Genomic DNA, 11,410 nt, shown 5'->3' with positions numbered 1-11,410 from the left:
TGTTGTGAATGTGTGCTTATTATCACTCTCATGCTTCTCGTATTAAAGAATGGCACCAAAGAGTCGTAATGACGAACATTTTCAGCAGATGGCAATCAAACACTTAGGAATATGGCAGTTTTGTTTGAGACAGGACGGTGAAGAGTGTTAAGAGTGACCACAGAAAACCATGATTTAGCTTATACATGACATTTGTTTGTGGTGTGGGTGGGTCTGGTCAGAAGTACAATTTGTCTTAAATGTAGAGTAAAAGTCACAAGATTGCAAAAAACAAATGAGGCATATTCAAGTCTACAGATACTTGGAAAATGTACAGTACTCAAGTATGGACTTTGTTACTGTCCACCACTGTAAATCTATCTATAAATGCACCAAGTCGCTGTACGTACGTCTGTAATCCACGTAACTTGAAAACCGCTCCCCCCACTGACTTCAAATTCCGGTGTCGAGTCCGTCGGATAGCCGGTTGTCCAGAACCAGCACAAAAGCCTCAGCCCGTGCTCTGGACCTGATCACCCTAATATCTCCATATATGGAGCTGGCCTGTTCTGACACCACAACACTTCGTGTTTGGGCATGCCTGACACGGAACTCCAGGACGCAGCTACTACTGCATAGCCGGGTGGGGCATGGATCTCCAACTTCCATCGTTACCGACTCGGTACTCTACAGCCGGGCACCGGGTTAGTAATGTAAATATAAAAATCTGCAATTCTATGTACAGTAGTTTGATTACTCAATAGAGTGCACTCTTGATATAAGAGTAGTAGCCTAACAAACATGTAGGCTATTCAGGTTACTGTGTTGCTTAAAAGGAAGGCACCCAGGCTACAATGTAGCCCGTCGCAGGTTCGGGTCCCAATCCCGACAGCCTTTGGCATAATATCTTAAAAAATCACACCTGTGTGAAGTGAGGGGCGCTCTTATCATTATACATCATCATACATCAAGTGAATTTATGTGATTGGTTGGTTAAATTTACATATTTGGCGGACATTTGACCTAATTTCTCCTTTCATTGTCAATGGCAAATATTGAGACGTGTTTGTCAAAAGCTGTAAAAACAAAACAAAGGAAATGGCACACCACACAAGTAAAGAGAACCATGGTGTGAAAATGGAAAAACTAATTTAATCATAAATAAGTAGAAAAGTAAAGCCTGAATATCAGACTGAAGCAGTTCACTCAGAGCACTGGTAGCCGGCAAAAACTAGAGTTCTCAACAGGCCCGAAAATTAAGGCCCTACCTGTGCCCTCATCAAAACCTGTACACTCAAGACACTGACACCGCTGCCACCCTTAATCTCCATATATGGAGCTGACCTGTTCTGACATTCCATATGTTGATCTGACCTCATCAAACCCTGTACACTCAAGACACGCTTCATATATGGCCAGTGCATAATGGCCGAGGTCGCTTCTCGCCCCCCAGGCGTCTTATTGGTAACCCTTGACTGATTTGTCTGATTGCCATTGGGTTATAATCTTTTAAATATAAACCCCAATGATGAAACCAAGCTATACTGAAGTAGAAAATACCTTCGCTGATCAGTCCAATGGTGCCGGAGGTTAGCTGCTCACAGACAGATGGACAGACAGACGCACGCACATACGGGCGGACAGGGGCGAAAACATAGTCTTAGCCATGTCTTCGGTCTGGCGGAGACAACAAACCAGCTAATTATTAAGTCAACAGTCCCAAGTCTGACAGCTTAAAAAATAATCACACCCGTGTGAACTGAGGTCTTATATAGCAAGGTCTTATATAGCCTGATCAGCTGTGGTCTGACGTAATGTCAGTGACCATAGTAACCATGCTCATTCTTTTGAGGGACAGGTACACAAACACACACACACGGGTACTAACAAAGCCAGTTGTTGGAGTGGTTTGCACCACTCAAAAATTTAAAATCACACCCGTGTGAACTGAGTGGTGTAAGGTCTTATATAGACTGATCAACTGTGGTCTGACGTAATGTCTGACATAATGAAATCACACCCGTGTGAACTGGGTGACCATAGCAACCATGCTCATTTTTTGGTACGAACAGACACATAAACTAACAAAGCCAGTTGTAGGAGTGGTTTACACCACTCAAAAAATAGAACAGTATGGTACTGTGATACCTGATCAGTCTGTTCTTGAGTCATTGGATATCTATAGCTTATAAACCCAAAAGCCTTATTTTCAAAACTGGCATAATTTATCATTTTACTCCTGTTATCTCCTGTTCTCCCCAATCATTGATGTTAGAGGTTTGAAACACAGTAAGACACCCCAAACACCTAATATGACTTGACATGACACGACATGATTCTATCTTGTACAGTTAGTTGGCTTATGTAAGAGTCTCTCTCTCTCACACACACACACACACACACACACACACACACACCACCCTTTTGTCCCATTAATTTATGGAGATCTCTGTTAAACCCTGTCTACCTTGTCCCTGTCCATATATGGAGATCTATGTAGCTGTCCCTTTTATGCTCATCAGTAATATATATATATATATAGCTCATATATGCTCATATATTGGAATGACCATTTGGGCAAAATGGTTGGAAACGGCTGGATGGTGTCATAATGATGTTACAATGAGTCGATTTGCACAGCATGATGATGTCACAAGGAGTCATAGTGAAGTACATACACTCTATTTTTTGAGTGGTGTAAACCACTCCTACAACTGGCTTTTGTGTGCAGAAAAAATGAGCATGGTTGCTATGTTCAAAATAATTTCTGACGTAATTAAATCACACCCGGGTGAACTGGATGACCGTAGCAACCGTGCTCATTTTCTCTGCACAAAAAAAGCCAGTTGTGAAATCACATCCGGGTGTGATTTCATTACGTCAGATCAGAGCTGATCAGGCTATATAATACCTTATTACGTCAGACCACAGCTGATCATGCTATATAAAACCTTACACCACTCAGTTCACACGGGTGTGATTTTTTTCTCTATATCTGGAAAATATTTGAAATATTTAGAAAACCTAAAGTGGTTTTAAAGTGGGGTTAAAGTGGTTAAATAACTTGAAAGGTTACTTTCTGTTAGACAGGTGAAAAGAAGTTGATCCGTTTAACTTGGGCCATGATGTTTCCCTGCCTTGAAGCCATTTGTAGAAGGTTGCATCATCCACAGACAAAATGATGATTCAGGGTAGACAGAACAGTCATAGTGGAAGACTAAAGACACATTCCATAGAAGCATACAGGTCCATTGTCCATTTTTTTATTCAAGATGATGGCTTGGCTTGTCTGTCATTTCTTTCCCCATCTCTCTGCAAATGGTGGCTACTTAAGGTTTATGATTCATTTAAAGCATTAAGAACAAATTATTTGTGTTTTAATGAACAGTAAATCTTTTTTGTATTATTGATTTTTGAATAAAAGACAGACAGGGGGTGGGGGTTCCTCCAGGTCCAGTATAATTCAACACCATCAGTAGTTCAATACAAAAAAAAAGAACATAGCTATAGTCACCTAACCTAAGGAGCCTAAGGCACATGCCACAGTGAACTACAGTATGAACAGTAAATCCATATGCTGTACCTGATTGTATTATGCACAGTTCACTGATAGTTGATCGAGAGTATGTGTCTGCGTACTTGAGCAACATGTGTGTGTGTGTGTGTGTGTGTGTGTGTGTGTGTGTGGGGCATCACTGGCATAGGCCTACATGCTGCATGCGTGTGTGCGTGTTTTCATGCAGCGTGCCTCTCCCTATGAAGACATGTTGTAACATGCTGTGTGTGTCTACCGTACTGTTCTATGACTATCAGCCCATCTTTGATGCCAGGCACATTGAGGAGAGAAGGAGGTGGAGGGCTTCAGGTATAATGACAGGGTTAGAAAAGTAACTTTACACCACAGACAGGGAGAAAAAAACAACAGCAAGACCACGCCTTCACCTTCTCTGCTCTGTTACCCCCTCCTCTCTCTCTCTCTTTCTCTCACTCTCACTCATTTTCTTTTTCTCTGACCATATATGGTAGGAAATCCATGAAAAAATCTGGTTGGTGGAAATGAAAGAAAGTGTCAGGTAGACAGTAGTATTATACACAGGTTTGTTTTGGCACTTGTCAAGATAACTCGAGGCCAGGTATTTTGTTCTCCTCGTTCATTTGACTGCAAATCCCTTCATTGTTATTCAGACATCTACATTTTATATTTTATATTATTTTCCAATAATTAAATCAATTTAAATGCTTGTGCTTGCTGTCCCAGCTTTTCATGGTTAAAATATAATGTATAATGTCTCCCCCATGGACACAGATGTTCTGCTCCCTGCACAGCAGTGGTTCTCGAGGGGCTTCCAGGTGGTCCTCAGCTAAATGATGGAGAGTTAATTCAAATGGACGCTTATTAGATCTTTAACTCTTGAGAGCCTAAAATTAAACCAAATGGACCCGTTACATTATTGTTAAACATCTGCATTACTTTAATTTACAAGAAGTCTACACATACTCTAATTAATATACTCAATAGAGTACCACAGGTAGACAGTAATGTATATCTACCACATCAATACAGCATGACATTGTGGACAAAATCTTATCCAACAAAATATTCCATGTTTTTTTGTCTGAAAGGCTAAATCTCATCAAATGGTGGTCCGTGGCTCAAATGGCAAATAAATAATGGGACTTGATATGAAAAGGGTTGAGAACCACTGCTACCCCTCCACTCTTTTGTTTCTTCCTCAGGTGAAAAATCAGAGGTTGCTTGCAGGTACAGGCAAGGTTCTGCATTCCTCCTATGCACATGAACACACACACAGACACGCACGAGAGAACACAGCACACACACACGCACGCACACACACACACACACACATTACACAATTCTTTTTTTCCTTTTGTTCCCTATACTCGTTTATATGATGACTTCTCTACTCATCTGTCTAAAAAGAAAAAAAAAATTCAGGTACTGTATGCGACACATTTTCAGCCAATCAGGAGAAAGTAGCCATTTATCAGCTTTAGTGCGTTCCAGTTCCAATTTTGTCTGCTCATTTATTACAATTCCACTTGTATCCTGACTGAGTTCTATCATGATTGGATCAAATTGGTATCGCAACCTGAAAATACATTTTCTGTTTAATAAAAAGCTGGAGAGACATGAGACATATGTGGAGAGTCCTGTTACTGAACAAACAAACTATATGCAGCAATGAGTACTATCACAGTATAGAGCTTTTCAACACTTATTTTAACCAAAGAAAATCACTTAACTTTAACCATCTCTACTATATATATATATATAGTCTATCTATAGCCTCGGTACCCAGGCTTTTATATGCCATCACTGACCTACTAAAACAACAGGTAAGGTGAGTGAATGTGATTGATGAATACCTAGCAGCCACGCCCCCTGGGCTGCTGCTCTGCCATAGAACCAGAGGGGTGGGGCGTTGTTGTTTAAGCTACCTGTGAAGTCAAAGTGACCAAATTGAATTGGATAGCAGGGATCAAAGATACAAGCGGTCCCATCAGTCATCACTCAGCAGCCACACCTGAACCTGGACAACAATCACAGCTGGACCGCAATACGCATGACGGAACAGGTATTATAGCCTGGACGAGAGAAAGAGAGACGCGAAGAAGGAAGCAACCTTGAGAGACTTGCACACACTTTGTGTTTAGTTGTTGTGAAACTGTTGTCGCGCAGGACTTTAGTTTGTGTTGTTTGCAGACACGGAAAATCACACCCGAGCTTCACCGACAGAGTGCCTGACGTTGAAAAACAGGTAGGCTATTTCTGATTGCAGTTTCATAGAGTAGCCTACACCCTACAGCACACTTGGGCTGTTATGATAACCAACCTGCTGAGATGACATAATCGAAAACGGTAGTCACTCGGATGTTTTTCATTGTTTAAAAAAAAAAAACATTAGCACCTGTGCGACCAGTATTCATCTCAAACTGCTGCATCCCTTTTCTACCTTGATAGCCTAGTTGAATTGAATATCGAAATGTTATGTGAACATATTGGTCTAAAAAAGACAAACCTTTTCAGATATCTGCTACTTCCTATATAAGCATACCACCCCCTCCTTTCCAAACGAACGAAACAAACTATTCTTGCATTTATTGTGCGGCTATTACATTTGAATATTTATAAGCCTGTCTCACAAAAATGGTGGTATTCACTTCAATGCAATGCATAGGCAGTTATAGAAGGCCAATTTATTTAAGTGTGCAGTGGGTGCATGACCTTGCATGTCTGTAAAACCAGATTTTCAGATTACCTTTAGAAGCTGACATGTAACTTGGTAGCAATACTTTGTCCAGAAAGCAAACTGAACACGCCCTGATCTGTATCCCTCAGGATACAAACTTAGCATGCATTCACTACAAGTCCTAGCATCAGGCTATGGTAATGCCTAATGGCTTATTTTGGCAATATGTCTTGATTGATTAAATTGGTTTATTTTTATTTGCACAAAGTTGCTATGTTTTTTGTTTTGTTTTTTGTATTGAACTACTGATGGTGTTGAATTGTACTGGACCTGGAGGAACCCCCAAGTTCAGCCAAGAAACTGTAAGACTTGATGTGGACTTGAGCAAGTGATTAAATCAACTTGAGGAATGTCAAACTGGGGTGCATACTTAGTTTAGACTAGTCATTGGTTAGGCATGGGTTAAAGGTTAGGTTTAGGTGTGCTGCCCCATGGGAGGTTAGGTTTAGGGTGAGAGTTTGAGATGGGTTGTAGTTGTAGGTCTAACCAATGACTAGTCTAAACCAAAAACTGTCTAAACTAAGTACTGCACCTGTCAAACTCTCTCCCTTAGAACACAATTTTCACTCATCAACCCTTTGCATCACCCACCTACCCTGAAGGCTATATGTGACATTGTTTGCTAGACAGACTTTGAGGTCATCTCTGTTCTGTATAGGCCATGTCCAGGGGTAGAAGTGTTAAGTTTCATTGGAAGCAATATACAGCATTCACATTTGGTTTTACTGTCTCGTCTGAATAGGCTACATATCAAAAGTTCCCAGAGAGAGAGAGTGTGCATCTGAAAACTGAAATTGTGCAACAAATGACATGGCAGTACATGTGCAACTTCCTGAGGAAGTTGGCCCATGGAAAGCCTGTGTCAAAGCCACATTTGGTCGTGTGAATGTCACAAGTTGAAATGTTTGCTTGCTAGTTCTCTTTTAGGCTCTGCATCTTATTTGTTGGACCCCATCTAGCTTAACCTCACATGTACTTTCTCAGTCTCCTACTCAGTAGACTGGTAGGCCTACTGGAAATAAAAACGTCTGGGTTTCCGAGGCTACCTACTCGGCACCATGTCTACTGGAAATTGTAGTAATTGTAATTTCTGCAGAATTTTGTCCCAGAACGCAGCCCACTCATCCCGTTTGTTTATGTCAGCCATACATAATCATGATTCATAGCCTGAAGAAGGCAGATGCCGAAACGGTCGTTTTTATTACTCTGCATCTAGAATTAGATATTGGCATTTTGGCTAATGGCTACCAGTGTTGGCCACTTTATTGTCTCTTGAAGACTGCATGAGAACCAGCAGAATGACAAGCCTCCCCCACACCCCTTCCTCTGAGTCTGAGCTCATAATGAACTTGGAGACATAGATGACACAATATGCACATTGCTTTATCCCTCTCTAAACAAACATTCTCTCTCAGAACACATTGTCAGCTACTGTTGCCCTCGGTCATCAGTGTTCCCTGTGACTCGCTCTCTGAATCATGGGGTCTCTCTCAGTAGAACTAGTGTGGTGAACATGGAGGCAGGCTGCTTATGAAATGTCTCATTAAGGAAGTGTAAATTGTATCTCTTGTAAGCAGAATGCTATACATGAAGATGTTTGTATAGTGCCATTCATTCTTTGTTTACACAATATATAGACTGCCTGTTCTATTTTTAGGCTTGTCATTAATGGGGCGGTCAAGGGAAAACTAAAACAATATTGTTAATGAGTCGATGGCATTTTGATTATTTGAAAATGTTTGTATGTAAAGACACCATGCATAAAGCATGGTGTCTTTACACATGCCGTCTTTCCGTAGGGTGTGGTCAGGGATAATTACATTTCTCTCTCTGCCCAAACTTGCTTCCAGCATTCCTTCCAGTCTCTTTGACGGCACTCTTGTGAAGGAATGAAGCCCTCTGTTGGCTTTATATGTCAGCTTCTCTCTACCTGAAGCCAGAATGACATAACAGTCAACTGGAAAGGCTTAAGGCTCTGTTGTGAATCGAGTCACACACTCCATTAGCAGATCATTTTAAAAGGTAGCTCGGTAGTCAATGGCTGTGTTGTAAATTAGGGAGTTGCGGAAGGATGGATGAGGGTCGGATAATGGTAAGGAAAGCAATGGCAGGATCGGGAATTTGTGGAATTCCCTCTCTAATGAGTGGGTGAGGATGGAATGCAGGCCAGCTGTGGGTGAAGGGATCATGAACAGGTGGAAAAGATGGAGTCATGTTAAGACGTACAGTGAGTGACTTAAAAGGGTTGTTGAGAGCAAGGATGTTGCCGAGGTCATATTGAGTCAAAGTTCAACAAAATATTTCACAGTTCACAACTTCCGGGGGTTGGAGCTACTTAAAGAAATCACTATAGAAAATAATTTACAGTTGACAAGCGGGCTACTGAACATAACTGTCATAATACTACTAAACCATTATGCAGAAGATTGAGCATGACACGCTTGTTTTATGTTTTACACCCCGGCCCTTAATCTTTGCAGGTAACATCCAACCATGCAGGTACATTATGGAGATGGTATATTAGAATGGCACTGCTTTGAAAAACTATACCTTAGGCTTAGGGAAATGAGATTTCTCTCCAAACATGGTGTTTTACAGTATGAACTTGCTCGAACAAGTTCATGAGCTGGAGAGACAGAAATTACATGATTTAGGGGTGATTCCTTAACTTTAATGGCATTAAGTGAGAAGTTTTACTTCTAATTGAACTAATGTGGAGAATAGAGTTTTTGTAATCTCAGTGGCCCCATGTTTTCAAAATTTCCATAATGCCAGCTGCATATTTGGGGAATTTTACAGCCTTAATTTGGCCACCTACAGAAGAGCTTACAGTACCAACTGAAGAAGACCCCAGTGAAGCGTTTACCCCTACCTGCCATCCTGCTTTTTCCGATATGAACTACCAACATGGCTGCCGTGTGATGGTACTTATAGTCCATTGGCCTAAAATATGGTCTATATAGTACATACATGCATGGATCCAACTGCTGACTGGCTGTGAGCATTGAGCTATTTCTTTTATATGGGGTTGTATGTGACCATACCTGTTACGAAGGCTTTCCACGTTGGTACCATGACCGACCATCGAGCCTAGGCTATTACTAGGACCTCCATATATGGAGCTGAACATTACCTGCTCTTCCATCACCTGAATACCCATATATGGGGCAGACCAACACCGACATCATCTGGATCTTCATGGGAATGACGACGCATCACTCCGACAGCATCTGGATCCTCGTATATGGGAATGATGACACATCACTCTGACAGCATGAGAATGACCTGAACAGTACAAAAGAAAGCCCTCGGATGCCAACCAACGCACACGGTATCTCCAATGATCTAGAATCTACAGGACACAAGCAAGACGCAGGATACAGGACACAGACCTCTTCAAGACTCTACTATCAAGACCTATTACCTTCAGAAAAAGATCACGAACACACACATTAACACGAACCAAGGTTTCTGGCCTTACAACCCAAATAACCCCCTATACAAAAAATGATCACAGCCAGTCAGCAGGTGCATTCATGAATTTATGTAGTATTTTAGGGCAGGCCAATAAAAAAACGATATGCCAAATTTCCCACTCCACACCCCCGGCTGCCGGACTATTACTATTCAAAGAGATCTTGACAACAGAACTATATGTTCTCGCCTCTGTTCCTCAAATATGCTTAAACTAGTACTGTTTTTCTGTCATGTGACGATTTGTGTCTGCTTAATCAGTGCCATGTGATCCATCCTTAAAACAGGACTTTCCTGAAGAAAACAAGGTTCAAATGTATGTAATTTCTTAGTCAACAGCAGCATGGCTTAGGGCTAGAATAATCATGAACTGTTAAGTAACCTAACCTCATTTTCTAACAGTCTAGAAGTAAACAAAGTAATTTAAGGGATTTAATTGGTGTGTGTGTGTGTGTGTGTGTGTGTGTGTCTACACAAAGTTCTTTCAACCGTCTTCTATTTATCCCCATTAATCCTTCAGAATGTTATTTCATACATTAATTTGATTCACCCTCTCTCTGCACGACCAGTGATGTACCCGAACGCGTTCAAAGAACGATAATTCACAAACGCGTTCCTATTTCGGCTGAACGTACTGTATTTCTGCCTGATGAACGTCATTGTGAACGCGTTCATTTCTGGCGTGTGTCAACGTCACGTTCAACTTCGTTCAGGCAAAACCCCCGCTAAAACACACTCTAACCAGTCCTTAATATCTAGCGGAAAACCCACCAATAAGCCCTTATCCAACACAAATGAACTAATCTTTCTCAAGCCGCACAATTTCACTGGAGCGCGCATATGCACGCAGACACATACACCTACATGTCCCGACCCAAACACTGAGGAGGTAAAGTAAACGTGTTTATAATGTGCCACGGAAAATAGATTCCAATTGCTTGTTATTTTTGCGTCGATGAGGTATGTCGTATGTGTCCAACTGTCCATACATGATCGCCTCGTTCGGCCAACAAAATATATCTCCCTCCCTCCACAGAAGCGCAGTAATGCCTGATTTATTCTTCGTCGTACCCATGTTCCATGCTGAAAATAGTTTATCTACAAGCTCACAATGCGTTGCGGACGCCCCGGGAACCCCCACACGGAGTTGCACCACTCACTTCACACGGGTGTGATTTTATTCAATAAAGTCTGCGGTTCTATAGAGACACACTGACTACAAATTTCACGCCCCCCAAATGAGACAGCGGCCCCACTTCTGGTCCGTTTCAACTGTGTACTGCAGCTGCCAATGCGGGATGTATATTGAGAATTCCACTCTTCAAAGTCGGCGCTCGTAGCCTCGTAAAGGCAGTGACGTCCCTTAAAAGCGACAGGTTCTCTGTCTGCCGTCTCCCCTTTGCTCCGTTAACATTATGGGTAACTCATTCAAGTGGTAAATTAAATGTGAAATACATCCTCTATTGAGAAAACAACACTATGTTGACAGACACTTCATACATTTGGAAACATATTTTTATTCAAATCAATATAGTCAGTTAATTTCATATTTTAAAAGTAGTCTAACTACAGTTGAATATCAAGACTTCTATGGGCTGGCCTGCATTTGTAGTCCCCGTGTCTCTATATGGCTATGGGCTGTGGCAATAAGAAAAAAGAACAGTTCATTTTTTGGAACCATGAAC

General features: G+C 41.4%; 1 protein-coding gene across 2 annotated transcripts in view; it reads left to right on the top strand.

Annotated features, from left to right (window-relative positions):
* Positions 1 to 5,538: 5,538 nt before the first annotated feature.
* LOC306921386 (myosin-9-like) overlaps positions 5,539 to 11,410 on the top strand; it is a 36,507-nt gene continuing 30,635 nt past the window's right edge. For both annotated transcript variants that reach the window (XM_079498496.1, XM_079498495.1), the window contains exon 1: positions 5,539 to 5,759. The gene's annotated coding sequence lies outside the window, so the exon portion shown is untranslated. The remainder of the gene's footprint in view (positions 5,760 to 11,410) is intronic.

Source organism: Electrona antarctica, assembly GCF_951216825.1.
Source record: "Electrona antarctica genome assembly, chromosome: 4".
Taxonomy (NCBI): domain Eukaryota; kingdom Metazoa; phylum Chordata; class Actinopteri; order Myctophiformes; family Myctophidae; genus Electrona; species Electrona antarctica.
This window is presented reverse-complemented; position numbering and strand designations above follow the sequence as displayed.